Genomic DNA, 20,912 nt, shown 5'->3' on the forward strand with positions numbered 1-20,912 from the left:
GGTGGCTATACTAGTAGGTGAAGAGATAGGTAAACGTGTAGTGGAGTGGAAGGAGGTTTCCTCAAGGATAATGAGGATGAAGGTGAAATTGGGAAAGGAGATGTGGGTTTTTGTAAGTGCATATGGGCCTGGTAGTGAGAAGAGTGTAGAAGAAAGAGAGTTTTTTTGTATAGATTTAAATGAGTGCATAGAGGGATTAGGGAGGAACGTCAATGTAGTAGTACTGGGAGACCTTAATGCTAGGGTAGGAAATTATCCAATTGACGGAGTGGTTGGGAAATGTGGAGTTCCAGGAATGAATCGTAGTGGAGAGTTGATGGTGGAAATGTGTCTAGAAAGAGAGTTGATGATAGCAAATAGAGTGTTTCGGAAGAAAGTCAAGCATAAGTACACATAGGAGAGGGTGGTGGATAGAACGTTAATGGACTATGTAGTGGTAGATAGGAGTATAATAGAAAGAGTTAAGGATGTACATGTGCTAAGGGGAGAGAGTGGGGGAATATCAGGTAATTTTTTAGTGGAAGGTAAGTTGAGAGCGGAGGATAGATGGAGAGAGAGGAAAAGGACAAAAGATAGGGAGGTACTTAGAGTGAACTCTTTACATGAAAAGGAAAAGGAGAAGGAATACAAGAAGAAGCTGAGAGAGGAGTGGGAGGGAATGGAGGATAGAGTAGAGCTAGGAGTGGAGGAGGAATGGGGATGGTTCAAGGAGGGAGTAACAAAATGTGCAAAGATGGTGTGCGGAACAAGAAGGACGGGAGGAAATAAAAGGAAGGGTAGTGAATGGTGGGATGAGGAAGCAAAGAAGGTTGTAAAAGAGAAGAAGCGAGCTTTCACAGATTGGTTACAAAATAGGACGAGGGAGTCATATGAGAGGTACAAAGAAAAGAAAAGAGAAGTAAAGCACAAGGTAAAGAAGGCAAAGAGAAGAGCAGATGTGAAATGGGGAAAGGGAATGACAGAAAATATTGAAAGTAATAAAAAAAAATGTATGTTTTGGAAAGAAATTAAGAGAGGAAGAGGAGGAGAATCAAGTAGAGAAGAAAAGGTAAAAGGTGCAGATGGAGAGATGATAATGGAAGAGAAGGCAGTGAGGGGAAAATGGGCAGGGTATTTTAGGGAGTTGCTTAATGTGAAGGAGGATAGGGAGGGGAAGATAGTTGCAGTGGGATGTGCTAAAAAAAAATGACCGTGGTGAGTGAGGAAAATGGAGGAGAAATAAGGAAGGATGAAGTGAAGGCAATTGTTAAGATGATGAGAGCAGGCAAGGCACCTGGTCTGGATGGTTGCCATACAGAATGTCTAGAAAAAAGGAGGTACAGTGATGATGGACTGGCTGGTGAGGTCATTTAATGTTTGCTGGAGAGAAGGTAGGGTGCTGGAGGACTGGAGGAGTGCCTGTATAGTTCCACTTCACAAGGGAAAAGGGAAAAAGTGTGAGTGTAGTAGTTTCAGATGGATTAGCTTGTTAAGTGTAGTTGGGAAGGCTTATGGGAGGATCTTGATTGAGAGAATTAGGAGAGGAACAGAGGGAGTAATTGGTGAGGAACAGTGTGGATTTAGGACAGGTAGAGGTTGTGTAGATCAGATTTTTGTGGTAAGACAGATATGTGAAAAAGCTATAGGAAAAGGTAAGGATGTCTTTTGGGCTTTTATGGATCTGGAAAAGGCTTATGACAGGGTAGACAGGAAGGCACTGTGGGAGGTTTTGCAGATATACGGGATAGGAGGAAAGCTTCCAGGAGCTATCAAGAGTTTTTACGCGAGTAGTAGAGCATGTGTCAGGATTAGAAATGGAGAGAGTGAGTGGTTCGAGGTAAAGGTGGGACTTCGTCAGGGATGTGTTATGTCACCCTGGCTGTTCAACTTGTACATGGATGGGGTGGTGCCAGAGGTAAATGCAAGGGTGGTGGGTCAGGGATTGGAGATGGTTAAAGAAAATGGAGAAAAGTAGGAGGTGAGCCGGCTGTTGTTTGCGGACGACACTGCGATTGAAGCAAAATGAGAAGGATTGAGGAAGTTGAAGATAGAGTTTGGGAGAGTGTGTGAATGAAGAAGGTTGAAGATAAATGTGGGTAAAAGTAAGGTCATGAGATGTACAAGGGGTGAAAGTGGCAGTAGACTGGAAGTGAACATTAAGGGAGAGCAACTGGAGGAAGTGGATAGCTTTAGATACTTGGGTGCGAATGTAGCAGGAAAGGGTGGAGTGGAGGTGTAGGTAGAATGTAGATTGAGAGAAGCGAGTAAATTGCCTTGGTGGATTAAAAAGTGTAATGAGGAATAGACATTTGGGAATGGATGCTAAGAGGAGACTGTATGAAGGAGTGATTGTGCGAACAGCACTGTATGGGGCAGAACCATGGAACATAAGAGAGGAAGAGAGAAGGAGTTTGAATGTGTTTGAGATGAGGTGTCTAAGAAGTATGATGGGGTTACCAGGCTGGATAGAGTGAAAAATGAGGAGGTGAGGAAGAAAACAGAGGTGGTAAGTGAGTTGGGAGATAGGGTTGATGAAAGAGTATTAGGATGGTTTGGACACATGGAAAGAATGAGTGAAGAAAGACTAGTAAAAGAGGTGTGGAAGGCAGATATGGAGGGAGTGAACATGAGGGGATGTCCAAGGATGAGATGGATGGATGGGGTGAAGGGGGCTTTGAAGAAAAGGGGAATGTCTGTTGAGGAAAGACAGGAGAGGACAGAAGACAGGGGTGAATGAAGAATGGTTGTATATGGATGATGTTGTGATGTATGAGGTGGAATCGGTGGGGGTATGGGTGGTGAGGTAGTATGTGTGAGAAAAATTTGACGCAGCCCGAAGGGATTTCTCCCCGTCTTCTCCTTTTCTGCATGGGGGGACGGAGAGGGGGGGTCGCCGTTTTAATGAAGCGGCCTTGCTGTGGATGTGCTGTATCTTGCGACACCCAGGGCAGTGGACAAGGTGCAGGGATGACCCGTCATCCACGAGGTGCCAAGGTAAGAGGGAGGGTGGAGGGGAGTGGAGTGTATTTTGGGATGAAATGGGTAGGAATGGTTTTTATGCCTTTTTCTTTTTGGCTACCTCCCTTGTAAGGGAGAAAAAGCTTTGGTATATGTATGTATGATAGCACGGCAAATGAGTAAAAATGAGAACTACCATGCAGCGCCGTTGATACGGACTCGGTTGTATAGTATTAATATTAACTCCGCAATGGCAAAAAACCAATCACCTACAAATATTTTTGTGAGAGCGAATCCACCCTAAGCTGCGATTGGATTCGACCAGGTGCGCATAATCTGAAAAAGCGCACCATTAAGCTCTCGAAAGCCCCTAAGTGAGATTAGCATACATAAATAATGAGACTAATATATGCATACGGAAGCAATTGTTGCCCTTAAAATCTACATTATGAAAAAGTGCACCAAAGTATATGCAACAATACGAAAATCGACTAGAACATATGAATCTGTTTTCCCTAAAAAAGCGTAGACTCAGAGGTGACTTGATACAGGTCTTTAAGATTCTAAAGGGAATTGACGACATCAAGTGACAAAATTTTCACGTTGAATGAGAATCAGACAAGAAACAATGGTCAATTTGGAGGTAGGTAGAAACAACTTTGCCAACCGTGTAGTTAATGAATGGAATAAACTTCCTGCACAGGTAGTGCAATGTAGTTCAGTTCGAAGCTTTAAGAATCATTTAGATAAACACCTAAGTAAGATGCTGTAATGATTATAATTAATTTTATATTATTTGTTTTTGTTTTGCTATCATTTGTCTGTTTGATTTTAATTTATTATTAGTTATATGTCAATTTATTATCATTTACTATTTACCTGTGTGTTTATTATATAACTATACCTATGCATTTATTTATGTATTTTGTTATTTACATTATTAGTTTTTATTTATTATTTTATTATTATCATGATTTCTTTTCGCATCCGACCTAGATATGGACCAAAAGGCACGCTCCGCCTTTGTAATCCTTTGTAACAAATTAGTCTGATCACTGAATGCGCTTAAAATTATTTCTTATGTAGTGGCAGGAGCTTACACGTACGTCATTGTGCGTGGGAGGAGTTACTCAACATGCGGTGTTATTTATAGAAGCCTGTAATGCGATTTACTGAATGTACAAGGAATTTCTTATGTGAGGAGCTCACCAAATGTACGAACTGAACAATGTTGTCAATGTATCATACTTTTTTTCATCTGGTATGTGAACTTGAATAGCACGTCAAGCCAAACTGGCAAGCAGAGTCCACAGTTCACGCGTGTGAACTAGATTTACACTTCTTTTTTCTGAATGACATGATATACATTTCTTTATATTATCTTTAGGGTAAAAAGTAAATGTTGGGTAAATATGTTTATTGTAAAAAATCCATAACATTTCCGTTATAAATACATTTCTATTCATATATGAACTTACATTCACTAGTAACGGTGGTTATCCAATTTTTCCTAATGACTATATAACAATGAACAAGAAGCCCGCCAAGTATATTTTCTATGCGGATACGCTGGATCTAAAATACAGTAGGTCCGTAGTTTCGACAAAGGGCGGCATGAACTTATAATATAAATCAGTCAAAGATCTCAAGATAAAATCATACAAGAAAACAGATAATAAAAATAAACACCACAAGGCAACCGGAATAAAATATTTTGAGAGGTGTTGCCGAGATTACCTCATTATTTTAGCATGGTTTCCCCATGCCGCCCAGTGGAGATTAACTCCTTAGGGTTGTGACAATATGTAGCGTACCGATTGGGTGGAAATTGTCAGACTAAAACTGAATACAACCAATGGTGCATACTGTAGTGGTTAGTGAACAGGTGTATTCGGAAGTCTTATGACTTTATTACGTGAACTGCAAGAGAGGATTAAAAAAAATAGTTGTCAGACAATAGATCCAGATACTTCCCATATTCTCCTTACCAGCTCGGATTTCTCTTCAGTGTAAAGAGCTCCAGGTAAGATGATCTGTATCTATATTTTGCATATATTTTGCAGACACTATACGATGCTTATGTAGACGTGACGTACGCTGGCTTGTTTGCAGGTGAATGCAGTTACCGAACACATCCATTTTCTCGTTTGTGTCTGCAAACAATTTATGTTTTAATCGTCATACATGTGTACGAGCCTTACCTCTGAAGATTTATACTTAGGTACATGCTCAGTTCGGTTGTCATTCAGATTGAGTCTACATCGATGTTCTTTTATCGACGAATATTTTCACTGTCATCCACTGTATACATTCGTTAATATTTGTAATGATTGTGTCGTAAGAATACTGTCGTGCTCATGCAGTCACATATCCATTTGCCAACGTTTGCTACTTTTTCGCGTTTCATCGCAAATGATAAACACTACAGAGCACACCACATCGCATAATTTCCACGTACAAATTTGTAGTAATGTCTATTATTTGTTATTATTATTATCAGAGTAAAAATAGAATATTGCTAACGAAAACTTGTGAACGCTAATGGCTGCCATGGGAATGTCATTCATCAGTCTCTCCCTAATCTCGAAGGACTTACCATGTGCCCAAGCGTGGGTCATTGAACGGATCAATTGTAGAATCTCCCACACCACACACGCGCGCGCGCGCGCGCGCTTAGGGTGGAGATTGTACAACTGAGTGTTGTTGGGGTGGACATTCTAGAGTTGATTATAGATCGAGATATATAATTTAATATTCTACAGTTGATTATGGCTCGTGATACATAACATAACCTAGCCTATGTCAGAGTAAAGATTCTATTTTTGATTAGTGTGTGTGTGGGTCTACACGAGTGTAGTTGGGGTGAAGATTCTACAGTTCATTAGTGTAGGGGGAGAATTCTACAATTGACCCCATTCAACTCTATTTCACCAAACTTTACTGTCGTGCATTGCCATTCTCTTCATATAGATGCGACTTTTTTCTGGTGTATCTTAGTTCTTCATGAAACGGAGTGAAATCCATAACCAGTGTGGTCACTGTTCTCATTTAGCTTGATACTCCCAAGGGTTTCCGATACAGATCACCTATTCCCAAGGGCCAACAATGAACTAGGTATAGTGGTTCGTCCATAATACAAATTAAAAATGCCATTTAAAAAAGCAACATACAATTTTGAATAAAATGGTCACTGAACACAACGAAATTGTAAAACACGATCAGTATACGCTAAATGCACTCATATCGGCCTTTTTGTCCAGCCAGACTCCATAAGTTAGTTTTCTCGGGTTCCAGGTGTACGTGTGGACTTCAACTTGATTCAGAGTTATATGTTACAAAATCCAAAAGTACATCCTCCTTCTTGCAGCTACAAAACCGATAACATTAACAAATGCTCACCAGCAATTCCAAGATACTGTGGCTGAAGTGTGGGTAGTGACGGTGATAAGAAAAGTGTATCGCAGCGCATGCGCATATGATGTGAACGTAAACAGTTGCATTGGTTCCACTTATCATTCCAGGGAAAATGCATAAAGGTAGCCACTGTTGATTAATATTTGTCAGCGTCAGCGGTTTTGTGGCTGTCATGAGAACGGTTGTAGTTCGATGTTTAGTTATACAAGACCGGCACGAACAATGCTTTAGTTCACTCAAGTGTTTTTCATCTCCCTTCCTCGTGATATTTTGGTAGAATATAGGTGGTTTGTTTTCGCATCTTAACCCACTGCCATATAAGTAGCAATGTTACAAAGCCCATGGAGAAGAGCATGGCTGAAATGGAGTACCGAAACGAGAAGACGTGCTGGGAGGCTACTACATAGGGTAGAATGAGATGTTCTATAATCACCTGCAATATGCCAGCAGTAGCAGACAGTAGAATCACTTGCCGTGACAGCACTTTCTGATGAAAAAAATAACACGCTATTAGTTGGAGCATTCATTATTTTCGTTCAACATGATAGGTAGAAAAAAAATGCAACACGAACAATATGTTTCAGGGATGTATTGGTAGATTACTGAATAGAAGAAGTGAGAAAGTTGTTTTGTGTCGGACTATTCGATTTTATCCGAAGAAGACAAAAACAGCTGTTTGTATTTGTCTTCTGCCACGGAACATATATTCTCACTTGTGTTTGTTTACATTATGATGTTCGTATGGGCGGAGCTTAACATACTGCTGTAACAATTACCCTAATGCAGATTAGAACTCTGTTTGAGGGACGGTAGGCTAGAAGGCGCGGTGCCCATATGATCATCAGTGAGGCCAACAGGGACACACCAACCACCGTCAGTTTGGTAACGAAGGGAGGAGCAGAGTCGACGAACACCACCTCGCCACACCAGGGATCGTATACACAATTGGCACTTTTGACTGTCAGGACCTAGGGTATATGAAGTTTAACGAGAAAAAAAGAAATTTACATTGTCTATCATACCTGCACATTTGTTCGTCACCACAAAGTTAATCAACGTTTTAATACCAATATTTCATTCACGGAGCCACATTAATATGGCGTAGCTGAATTCACACTTGTAACCAAGGGTGCAGTGCTATTAGAGCTTGACGGAACGCCGCTTCGGTAACTGCTAATTCTCATAAATCATGTATCAGCGCTTAATTATCTTTGTTAGACTTCATGCGCTTCCTCTAATTCAGTGGAATCCTGAATCACATGCCATCATGGCTGCGATACCACAGATTAGCAGATGACATCAGGACAAGAATTGCCCTCTAGAACTCCGACACCTATAAACTTGACACTGCACCCCTGTTTATAACTCCCATTTCTCAAAGAATTTCGCCCGGTCACCCGTTGCCCGCAAAGTAAGTAGTGAGCATTGGGTACGGACACTTCTGTTGTGCGCTAGAATGGGAGGTGCGGGTTTATGATCTATAAGTGGCATATTCCGACAAAAAATGTCAAAAGAAGCACTATAAAGTGAGAACAATATATTTTTTATTTTTCCAGGTACTATGTTTCTCTTGATGAAGTTCGAACAAGCGAAACATTATTCTCATATTGCGTTTCTTCTGACATGGGTTGGCGGGTTTATGACAGCCCTTTCTATAAAGTTCCAACTTGGATGTTGCGCTGTTTTATAATGAGTCTGTTGGTATTTTCTTATGTTTGAGATGTGGTGATTTTCCCTTGTTTCCAGTATATGTATTGTACACTGCATGTCTAGTTATATTTGTGAATGCTGAGTCCCTCTGTAACTCAGTGGGTTTTTGAGGTGCATGTGTGATATGTGTAGGGCATGAGTCTTATTATGTGTGTTCGTGCATGTGTGTGTCGAGGATGTGACGGTTAGCTGGTTGACCTTGCATGTGAATGATCTTAGCGTAGTTTTCCACATAAAGGTGCCCTGTTGTATGCCCGTTTTTTCCAAGTGGTCTTGGCGGCGGAATGTCTTGGTGTTCTTCATGGAGGATAATGATTGGTGGCTAATTAGGGTGTGTTTTTTGTGGTTGAAAACTGGTAAGTTTTCAAACTGTTTCTGGCATTGTGATGTTTATGACAGTGCTGAGTTGTATTCTGTTAACGATATCCTGAATATGTTGTATGAAAATAATACGACATTCTGAGATGAAACGGTCTATTTTCGTGTGTGGTTTCGAATGGTTCGAACTGCTCGTAGAATTGTATTGTTTGTCTGCGTGGTGTAAAGCAGTGTCGAATGCCTCTACTGCTGCACTAACGTTGGGCATGGTGTTTGTTGAAGTCTCAAGTTGGCTTTGTCGCAGTTGGTGAAGGTTGTTTTAGATACGTGTCTGCGTGTGATGCTTGTGGTGATTTGTAAAGGTTATGATTTCTATTTATTATTTTATGTTGTGATCCATGTGTTGGTTGTGAGGTTTGGTGTCATGGTGTGTATAATTTTGTGTCTGGTGATGAGACTGATGTTTGAGAACATCATGTGAGTTTCGATGGGCAGGTCTTTGTGAGCACCTTGCCTTGTTCGGAGAGGAGGGCTTTCTCTTGCGCACAGTTACCATGTACACATGAAACGTTAGACGGAGGTGATGTGTACAACTCTCCCAAACTCTACACAGGAAAAGCCATTGGTGCTGGAGTCAGAAGCCTGGCCACCTACCTTCGCTTCCCCAACGGCTGGCACAAGGCACCCGATCTCTTCACGAACCCCTTTGCGGCACATGAAGGGAGTGTGGAATACCCGTACTAGTCTGGAACGAATCAGCACTTCGATTCCTTCCTGGAGGATACACACCAACCATAGTCTTACAAACCAACGCCACCAAGGTACGTTCTTCCCAACCGTTTCAACTCCGTCTGGACTTCCACTTGCTCCCATATCTGCGGAGCGCTCGTCCCTCTGAAGATGAAAACATGACGTTAAACAAGTAGCACTGTGTACAACATCAATTTGTGTGTGGAAGTGAGGTGGGTGGATGGTTAATGATTGTTGGTAACCGACAAAAAGATGCCTCATCAAAAGACTCCTTGGGGATAAGAGAGGTGCCCTGTTCCCCACCACATGCTTAGGTTAAATGCGGTGCAGCGAGATATCCCATCAGCCAGCACTGGTTCACCTCTCCTGCTCAACCAACCGACGACCACTTCACCATCCCCTCGCCCAAGGTCTAAGTAAACAGGTCTAACCGCTGGCGCAGTTCTGCGCAGCTTCTGACGTCATTTGGATGCGTCCATTTTCTCTTTGTGATACACTGAAGAAAACTGTGAAACGCCAAGGAAGACAGGAACTATAATATTTTATATGTTATATATATATATATATTATATATATATATATATTATATATCATATATATTATATATTCATATATATAGACAGGAACTATAATATTTTATATATATTTTATATAATATTTGTCAGAATATAACTAATTGAGTGGAGCGGTGCGAGCGAAGGCGACGTCATTTTCGAACGACGGACCAACTTCAACTGACAGCTATAGGACCCGCTAACCCCACTTTGAACAGCCAGGTGACGTTCACGGGCTCGCTGCGCCAACTCCCTCGAAATTCGGTCGGAAGTGGTTAGACCTTATATTCTTAGATCTTGCCCTCGCCTACTCATCTACATAGCAGATGCGATGGGCGTCCCGGTAGGATGCTTCATCCATTCATTCGTCCACAATCTCTCCACGACATATCACGTGCACCCAAAGCTCCCTTCATCCCATCCATCCATCTCATTCAAGATCCTCCACTTGGGTTTACTTATTTTATTCCTTGTTTCCACATTGTCGTCGCGAGTATTTTTTTGTTATTTTTTTTCCATGTGGTCAAGCCACCTCACCATTTTCTAATTTCTCATATCGGATAACTTTCTTCCGAAAACGGTTCTCTACCCCACCTCCACATTTCTCTATCCATTCTTGAAACACCCATCATATTTCTCAAACCTCATCTCAATTTATACTCTACTTGTTCCTTCAGCCTCTTACATTCCAAGTCTCTGCTCTGCACGGTACCATGGGCAGTCACTCCTTGTTAACATTACTTATGTTTTCATTCTCAAATACCTGTTATTCATCAGTATTGTCATTCCACCCACAAATTTAATAATTTACTCTGCCATTCATCACATCCACTCCTTTCACCATTAGATGCGACCTCAGGTATTTTAAAAATTTCCATCTCCTCAATCATCTTAAGATCACATTCAACCTGTCACCGTAAACATTCCTTGTACACATGAATTATATCCACATTCACTCGCAAATTTCTTCTCATACACTAGTAATCGGCAACCTTTATAACTAGAGCCGTTTTTAAGTTTAAATGTCAGAATGCAAAAGACGAAATATTTTTTCTATACCACCCCCTCCCTTTTAGAAATGGTTCTGTAAACTATCCCAGTCGATTCCATCATCGTAGTAGTCATATTATGATTAAGATACGTGTTTAAGAGAGTGGATTTTTGACGATTTCCGAAGTTCCCCGAGACGCGCAGCATCAACGGAGTCATAGTATCTAGACCAGCGTTTCTCAAACTTTTTACCCTTGCGTAACCTTTAAAATAAATTGCATGTCTCAAGGAACCCCTGTGAAAAAAAAAACATATACCATATCTTCCTCATTTTATTTTCATCGTAATAATAGGTTAGATAGGATGTTGTCTACATTATTACAATAACCAATAATATGTGCGTTTTTTAATTATATTACGTATATGAAATAAAAAAAATGCATTAGCTTATCTCACTTGTAAGTCTTGCGGAACCCTTGGGCTTTTGCGGAACCTTAGGGTTCCGGAGAACCCTGGTTGAGAAATGTTAGAATTGATTATTGCGCAAACACTTGTGGCTTCTATTGAAATATATAGCAGAATTCAATTTAATCTAAAGAAGAGGAGTTAGACAGTGGAGTTCGTTCATTATCCACCCAGCCTTATATGTATGGGCCCATGTTGACTTTCTTGATGATGGTAATGAAAGCGAGAAGTCCGACCATAATAATGAAGAAAGTGGGGAGGGACAGGATTATAAAGAGGAAAACCAGGGATGCAGGGCAGAAAGAAAAGGAAACACTGACTGGTATGTCTAGGGATAGGCTAATCAATGAATTGGTGCTGTGGCCATAGGCCTAGTGCCAGCCATGACAGTCTCAGTCTCTTGTCACTTAGGCATAGTGTTGGGACAGCCATATTCCGCTCCATGGTCCACCATAGGGCCTAGACCTAGGTATATCTGTGTAGGCTTTCATGCACATTTTGTGAATACATATATTATGAATATTCGTTAGAATATGCAGTATAAAAAATCATAATTGGGTGCAGATAACGAATCCATTAGACATGCACACATTATGAACCTAACGTAACCTTACCTAACCTAACCTTTTTACGAATCTTCATAATGTGTGCATGTCAAATGGATGAGTTATCTGCGTCCATTTATGAATTCATTATTGGTGCTGCACATTTTATGAATATTCATAATCTGTGCAGATTCACAAAATGTGCGTTAGACTACCTAGGCCTATAGTTGACCATTGAGGGGGGGGGGGTTCTCGTGTGCTCGGAACGTCCCTTAAGTTACTCTTCGGAATCATGAAGTAGATCATGAGAGATCACAAAAAGGTTTGGGTAGACTTTAGCTACACCTGCAATAACTGAAAAAATGGGCTTTTAATGTAGCCCTCTTCGGTCTAAAGAAGACAACTTGCATGGACGTATGTAGCTGAAATTGGCATACAGCCTTGCATAGGGGAAAATTAAACTAAATTCACAATTTCGAGATAAAAAAAAATATATATATAAAAAAAAAAATAATTGTACAATAAATGGATCAAATTGGACTATTAAATGATGTAACCAGTATAAATCCATGACAAAAAAAGTCTGTAATATGATTTGTTGAATATGCTGGAGTCATAGAGGAAGGGATTTTTATACTTTATAGTGGTCATACCAACAGGTGTTGGAAGCTTAGTCTTAAAGATGTGGAAATCCAAAATATTGACAGTGTTGGTACATTCCTTAACCGTTTTTACACTCGGTAGCTACACATTTAGTTTACTATCCAACGCCATCAGTTGTTACTATAGAGACATTCAAAAAACGTCTCGACATATACTTAGCAAAAAATTCCCGCCTATAATTATTTACTTCTAGATAGGATAAAAAAAATAAGTACCAGAACAGCCTTGTAAGGACCAGTAGGCCTGTTGCTGTTCGTTTGTCCGTGTAACTCTCACAGATATTTAATAGATTCAGTGTTTAAGAATGGCGTGTCAACAGCAATGTTTGCTGTTGACACGTCACACTTCCGAAGATTCCCGACGGCCGAATCTGTTTTCGAAGTGTATTCGAAGTGCAGACTATATATTATGAGTTGAAAAATAGCATTTTTGTTGCTTAACCCATTAAACTCCGATGACAAGATGTCTTGTCATTTGGTCAAATAAAACAAAACATCATAAAACACCAAAATGTTTGATCAAACACCAGAAAAATATGACGTCAATCCTCGCTTCGCTCGCGAGCGAAGCGAGGACTGACGTCATATTTTTCTGGTGTTTGATCAAACATTTTGGTGTTTTATGATGTTTTGTTTTATTTGACCAAATGACAAGACATCTTGTCATCGGAGTTTAATGGGTTAAAGCCAAGTTTTGTAGCAAAAGTATTTCGTGGGAATGGTCGACAATGTTTTTTATTTACTCTGCATGCATTTTTGAAAAAGTGTCTCCCGTTGTACTGTTGGAGCTGCAATACAAAAAATAAATTCAGATTAAGAAAAACATTTCTACAAATTATAGTAATTGATGGCTACAGATATTTTTGAAGTTGAATATATACACACACATATATATATATATATATATATATATATATATATAATATATATATATAATATATATATATATCTATATATTTATATATATATATATATATATATATATATATATATATATATATGAAGTGGGTGGGAAGAGGAAAGACTGGAGCCTTATTCCGAGTTTTATTCTTGACTAGTTTCGCTACAAGGTTTTTCAAAAGAATATTGTGCTACAGGGCTAGATGTGGCGTGTGTATATGTATATGTATGTATATATAATATATATATATATATATATATATGTATATATATATTTATATATTTATATATATACGTGCATACCTTTCCGAGTGTGAGGGAACTCACGTGTTACAATGACAGAGGAATTATTTAAAAGGTAGTGGAAATTAATAACAATGTGTCAAGAAAAATAGTATTACTAGAAAAGAAAAGGAATAATAACGAAAAAAAAAATTTGAACTAAAACGAAAAATGTGGCAAGGAAAGTGTGAGATTTAGTCCGGGAGTCTGGTGCATGGTACGGATTTCCACTCATTGAGGGCAGAAGTGGCTGAGATTTTTGTCCACTTAAGTCTCCTCTCCTTTTGTTTGTGTTGTTTTGATTAGCTTTGTGTAGAGATTCGATTTTTTTTTCTAGTTCTTGGGCCAAAATGGTGGATTTCTACCAATCTGGTAACTGTCCTTCTGTGTCTACGTGGTTTCCGAGGGCGTGTGTCTCACGGTGGTGTCTAATGTCCTCTTTGTATTCTATGAGTCTGTCAGTCCTCTGTATATTTCTCCGAAATATGCGCTGTCGCATCCGTTGCAGGGAATTTTGTAAACTATGCTGCAACGGATGTCTATCTGTTCTATTTGCCAAGAGTTTTCCCCCTTATAAGGGAGGTAGCCATTCCACTCCCATCCACCACCCTTTCCTCCTTCTCATCTTAGCTCCCCATGGATGACGGGTCATCCCTGTATCTCGCCCACTGCCCTGGGTCAGAAGCAACGTAGCAAGACAATACATCCACAGCAAGACCGCTTCACTTAATCGGCGACCCTTTTCCATCTCACGCAGAAAAGGAGAAGACGGGGGGAAATACTTTCGGGCTGCGTCAAAATATCATTCACACATAAGCATCCCCTTCCCACCTCATTCCTCATCCCTCACTTCCTTGCATAACAGTATCATCTATACACAGTCCCTCTTCACTCATCCCTATCTCCTATTTCTGCACGAGGGGATGGAGAGGGGGACCGCCGATTTAATGAAACGGCCTTGCTGTGGATGTGCTGTGTCTTGCGACACTGCTTCTGATCCAGAGCAGTGGGGGAGATGCAAAGATGACTCATCATCCAGGAGCCAAGATAAGAGGGAGGGAAGGGGTGTGGATTGGAGTGGAGTATGAGGATGAAATGGGTGGGAGGGGTTTCTATGCCTTTGTTTTTTGGCTACTTCCCTTGTAAGGGGGAAAGAGCCTTTAATATATGTAAACGGAATTGCGTATAAACTATTTTTTTTTTTTTAGATAAAACTAAGCTTATTTCTTTGCAACTAAATATATTTTTACTCTTTGTACACTACGCTGCTTTCGTTCTTTTTATTTACCGTTCCGGGTTTCACCAAATCTCCAATTTTCTTAGATTTTTTTGAAAATGGTACCGAGATATATTCGATCGTGATTTTATCTTCTGTTTTCTTTCTTGTGGCAATTTCAACGGCTTTTCTTTTTAATTTGTTAAGCAATCCTTCCGGGTATTTTATTTTCTTAAACGCTTCGATGATATATTCATATTCGTCTACAAGAAATTCTGCACTACATATTCGGATTGCCCTTAGAAAAAATAATATGACTATTCCTTGTTTCGTTTCTTCGATGTGTGCTGACTGATAGTGTATAAAGTCATCCTTGTTGGTCGATTTCCTGTATACAGAAAATTTGATGGTGTCCATTCGGTGAATTACTGTGTCCAGAAAATGCAATTTCTTGTCAGTCTCCATTTCTACTGTCAAATCTATGCTGCTGTCTACATTGTTATGTCTTCGGAGCTTATCATTTATCCGTGTGTTATCTGGCATGACGAGATTTGGTGAAACCCGGAACAGTAAATAAAAAGAACGAAAGCAACGTAGTGTACAAAATTCCATGCAAGGGATGTCCACGAGTTTACATTGGTGAGACATCACGTGGAATGGAAAAACGCATTCAAGAACACAAAAATGACATAACACACCACAAATCTCACAACTCATTGGTCGTACACATAGATAAACACGGACACCTCCCATACTGGCAAAGCACCGAAATTATCAATAAAGGACTCGATAAGAAAGCAAGACAGTAGAAGCAGCGCACATCTGTACAGAAGACACCAACAATCATAGGGAAGGATTTGTCAACCTGGCTAGAACAAGCGGGAAAATTATAATAACAGAAACAAAATCAACAAGACACGATCCCACAGAAAGACATAATCCAACGATGAGCAATAATCCCAAATGGCAACCAGCGAGACAGAATCCCCGGAGCTCTTGTAAATAAGGCGAGATGTATGTACGTTAGTCATTCTCTCTGAGGAAGGCGTACAGCCGAAACGTTAGGGAATAAAGTACCACCGCCGTCATTCTGAATTTTCCTACGCCAAATTTACTCAAATTTGTCAACTCTAATTCAACACACACACACACACACACACACACACACACACACACACACACACACACACACACACACACACACACACACACACACACACACACACACACACACACACACACACACACACACACACACACACACACACACACAACACGGAAAGAAAATCAAGAAAGACAGCTATAAAAGAGATCAGAAAAAGAATATTCCTCACAGAGTAATGGACATTTGGAACAAGTTAGATGAGAAAGTAGTGTGTGCAAAAACAATACATGAATTTAAAAATAGTTTAGATAAAATGAGATATAAAGACGGGACACTACGAGCATAGCTCCCCTTCCCGTAAAATACAACTAGGTAAATACACACACACACACACACACACACACACACACACACACACACACACACACACACACACACACACACACACACACACACACACACACACAGCTATAGAAGAGACTTGAAAAAGAACAGCTTTCCTCACAGAGTAATAAACAGTTGGAACAAGTTAGATGAGAAAGAGGTGTGTGCAAAAACAATACATGAATTTAAAAATAGTTTAGATAAAATGAGATATGAAGACGGGACCCCACGAGCATAGCTCCCCTTCCCGTAAAATACAACTAGGTAAATACACACACACACATTTTCGTCGGATGGACGGCGAAGATTGGAGTTCTGAAGAAAAAGTGAAATTTTCGTGGATCTCAACGCAAAGGAAGTACCTTATTGTATTTACAGGGAAGGGGAAAGCTCGTGGTGTAGTGGGAAAGTGAGGAAAAAAGGAGAAAGGGAGGGATTACTGAGGGACATGGAAGAAAATGAGGAAGGGGAGGACTTGGTCCAGAAGGCCAGGCGTCTTATAAACAAGAGGACCGATGATTTTGGTGAAGGGATTAACAAAAATGTAAAGATTAGAAAAATAGATAAGAGCAGCACAATGGAAAGTGAGGATAATAATTTCCAGGGATTTAATGAGGGGGGGGATACCAACCTCCCCCGATTAACAAGACTAGAGGAAAAACTTGAACAAATGACCGAACATTGGGAGAATAGGTTCGGTAACATAGCAAAGATTGCGCAGAGAGATGAAAAATTGGAACTAGAGAAGGTGAACAAAAACTTAACTACTGAAATAGAAGAATTAAAAAGACAGTTAAAAGAAGTAAAAGAGGAGAATGAAGAATTAAAGTGGAATAATATAGACAACAAAGAGGCCATAGCTAAAGAAGCACAGGGTTGGAAAAAATCCAGGAAAACAGTAAAGTTGCATTTACTGACATAATTAAACAGCAAATGAAAGAACAAACTGAAGACTCAGTTATTAAAGTGATGAGACAGAAGGAGAATATAGTAAGAGACTTAGCAGATAAAAAGAAATGTATCATTATATTAGGAATGGAAGAGAAACATAACCTAAATAGAACCACAAGAGTCAATGAGGAAAAAGAAAAAGTAAGCAGTTTACTAGAATTAGTTCAGAAAGAACCTGAAATCATGAAACAAATTGAAGAGATGTATAGACTCGGAAAGTATAGTACAGATAAGACCAGACCAATTAAGATTAAATTCAGGTCACAAACGACGGCAGAGAATATCTTAGCAAAAACAGGGAAACTAGCAACAAGTGAACAATATAAAAAGGTATGGATAAAAAGAGAAATGAATAAAGAGGAAAGAGAGGAGGAAAAAATGAAAAGACATGAAGCTAAGGAAAAAAACGAGAAGAGAGAGTCAGAAAAAGAGAAATTCTATTGGAGAGTAGTGAATATGAAAGTAAGGAAATACGACATACTAGAGAAAAACAAAAGGGAAACAGAGAATACAATGGAAGTGACAGAAAACTAAGAGTGTCTTACACAAATATAGATGAATTAATAACAGGATTAAATGAGCTGAATGATTATCTGAAGGGAAAAGAACCGGACATAATGGGAATTGTAGAAACGAAATTAAAAGGTCCACTACCACCCAACAGTGTAGGACATGATGCATATATCTATTGGATTAGAAACAGAGAGACCAAACAAGGGGGTGGAGTTATGTTCCCGACTGAGAAGGATATAAACGTGAGGGGTGTCACATATGGAAAGAATACAGTAGAGGTGATTATGATCGAAATGGAAGACAGAGATAAGAGCAGAAATTTTGTGATAAATTATGTGCCTCCAAAAACAGCCTCGTGGGAAGAGAGTGAACATAAAAGTATGTTAGAGGACACAAGGATAACATTAAATAAGATCATGGAAGATGGAGGAAGAATAGTTATGATGTGCGACTTTAATTGCAAAGAAGTCTGCTGGGAAGAGATGACAGTAAAGGGTGGAGACGGCTCATGGGGAAATGTTCTACTCGAGATGATTATTGACCATACAATGACACAGTGGATACAGGAGAACACCAGGTATAGAAATGAAGAAGAACCTAACAATCACATCTGAACCTAGAATAGTGGAAAATATTGAATATAAAACACCCATAAGTAAAAGTGACCACATATTGATTGAACTGGAACTAAATGAGGAAAAATACATGAAAAGAAACGAACAATATAGAATAGGAAGAATGATGCATGAAAAAACAAACTTTGATAAAATAAGAGAATTCTTTCAAAAAGAAAAATGGGAAGGAATATACAAAGAAGAAACAACAGTGGAAGAGAAATGGAATATTTTGACAAAAAATTATAAAAAAGGAGTGGAAAAGTATATCCCAAGACAAAAACAAGAAAAATAATATGTAAAGTGCTGGTACAACAAAAGTTGTAGGGAGTTAAAAGACAAAAGAGATAAAGCTTGGACCAAATTGAAGAAAGACAAAAGACCTGAAAAATGGAAAATATATACTTGTTATAGAAATGAATATGTACAAGCGTGCAGAGAGGAAAAGATAAAATACAAAAAAGATGTCATAGAAAAATGTAAAGATAAACCAAAATTATTTTACAGATTTGTAAACAACAAACTGAAAGCAAACAAGAATTAGAGAAACTACGACAAGGAGTCGAATACACAGAGGAAATAGAAATGGCAGAAATTGTGAATAAGCATTTTAAATCGGTGTTTACAAGGGGGAACATACAACCTAGAGATATCGAATGGGAGGAGGGAGTTCCCCCTCTGAAAGAGATAGAAGTATCAAGAAATGAAATAATGAAACACTTGAGTAATCTCGATGTCAGAAAATCGCATGGACCGGATGAAATGGCAAACTGGATTTTGAAAGAATGCAGGAATGAACTAACAGACAAAATACATAGCCTAATAAACAGTTCATTGAAAGAGGACAAAGTTCCAGAAGATTGGAAAAGAGCAAATATAATACCTATATATAAAAGGAGAAACAAGGAGGACCCTACTAACTATAGACCGGTCTCTCTTACAAGTACGATAGCTAAAATCTGGGAAAGAATGATCAAAACTAGATGGGTAAAGCATTTGGAAAAACATACATATACCATACATATACCAAGGCTTTTTCCCCCTTACAAGGGAGGTAGCCAAAAAGGAAAAGGCATAAAATCATTCCCACCCATTCCATCCCTGAATACACTCCACACCCCTCCACCCTCCCTCTTATCTTAGCACTTCCTGGATGACGGGTCATCCCTGCACCTTGTCCACTGCCCTGGGTCAGAAGCAGTGTCGCAAGACACAGCACATCCACAGCAAGGCCGCTTCATTAAATCGGCGACCCCCCTCTCCGTCCCCCCATGCATAAAATGAGAAGACGGGGAGAAATCCTTTCGGGCTGCGTCAAATTTTGCTCACACATACTACCTCACCCCCATCCCCCCGTCCATTCCACCTCATGCATCACAACATCATCCATATACAACCATTCTCTATTCACCCTTGTCTTCTGTCCTCTCCCGTCCTTCCTCAACAGACATTCCCCTCTTCCCCAAAGCCCCCTTCACCCCATCCATCCACCTCATCCTAGAACGTCCCCTCATGTTCACTCCCTCCGCATCTGCCTTCCATACCTCTTTTACTAGTCTTTCTTCACTCATTCTTTCCATGTGTCCAAACCATCCTAATACTCTTTCATCAACCCCATCTCCCAACTCCCTTTCCACCCCTGTTCTCCTCACCTCCTCATTTCTCACTCTATCTAGCCTAGTAACCCCCATCATACTTCTCAGACACCTCATCTCAAACACATTCAAACTCCTTCTCTCTTCCTCTCTTATGTTCCATGTTTCTGCCCCATACAGTGCTGTTGGCACAATCACTCCTTCATACAGTCTCCTCTTAGCATCCATTCCCAAATGTCTATTCCTCATTACACTTTTTAATCCACCAAGGCATTTACTCGCTTCTCTCAATCTACATTCTACCTCCACCTTCACTCCACCTTTTCCTGCCACATTTGCACCCAAGTATATAAAACTATCCACTTCCTCCAGTCGCTCTCCCTTAATGCTCACTTCCAGTCTACTGCCACTTTCACCCCTTGTACATCTCATCACCTTACTTTTACCCACATTTTTCTTTAGCTTTCTTCTATCACATACTCTCCCAAACTCTGTCACCAACTTCCTCAATCCCTCCCCCGATCCTGCCACAAGCGCAGTGTCGTCAGCAAACAACAGCTGGCTCACCTCCCACTTTTCTCCATTTTCTTTAACCATCTCCAATCCCTGACCCACTACCCTTGCATTTACCTCTCGCACTACCCCATCCATGTATAAGTTGAACAGCCAGGGTGACATAACGCATCCTTGACGAAGTCCCACCTTTACCTCGAACCACTCACTCTCTCCAATTCTAATCCTGACACAAGCTCTACTACTCTCATGAAAACTCTTGACAGCTCCTAGAAGCTTTCCTCCTATCCCATATATCTGCATAACCTCCCACAATGCCTTTCTGTCTACCCTATCGTAAGCCATTTCCAGATCCATAAAAGCCCCAAAAACATCCTTCCCCTTTCCTATAGCTTTCTCACATATTTGTCTTACCACAAAGATCTGATCTACACAACCTCTACCCGTCCTAAATCCACACTGTTCCTCACCAATTACTCCCTCTGTTCCTCTCC

The 20,912-nt window shown here is 39.9% G+C and overlaps 1 pseudogene; it reads right to left on the minus strand.

Annotated features, from left to right (window-relative positions):
• The window catches only part of LOC143036440 (gamma-interferon-inducible lysosomal thiol reductase-like), a 53,120-nt pseudogene that overhangs the window by 24,837 nt on the left and 7,371 nt on the right, over positions 1-20,912 (minus strand).

Source organism: Oratosquilla oratoria, chromosome 20 (assembly GCF_046742065.1).
Source record: "Oratosquilla oratoria isolate Oo_2021 chromosome 20, ASM4674206v1, whole genome shotgun sequence".
Taxonomy (NCBI): domain Eukaryota; kingdom Metazoa; phylum Arthropoda; class Malacostraca; order Stomatopoda; family Squillidae; genus Oratosquilla; species Oratosquilla oratoria.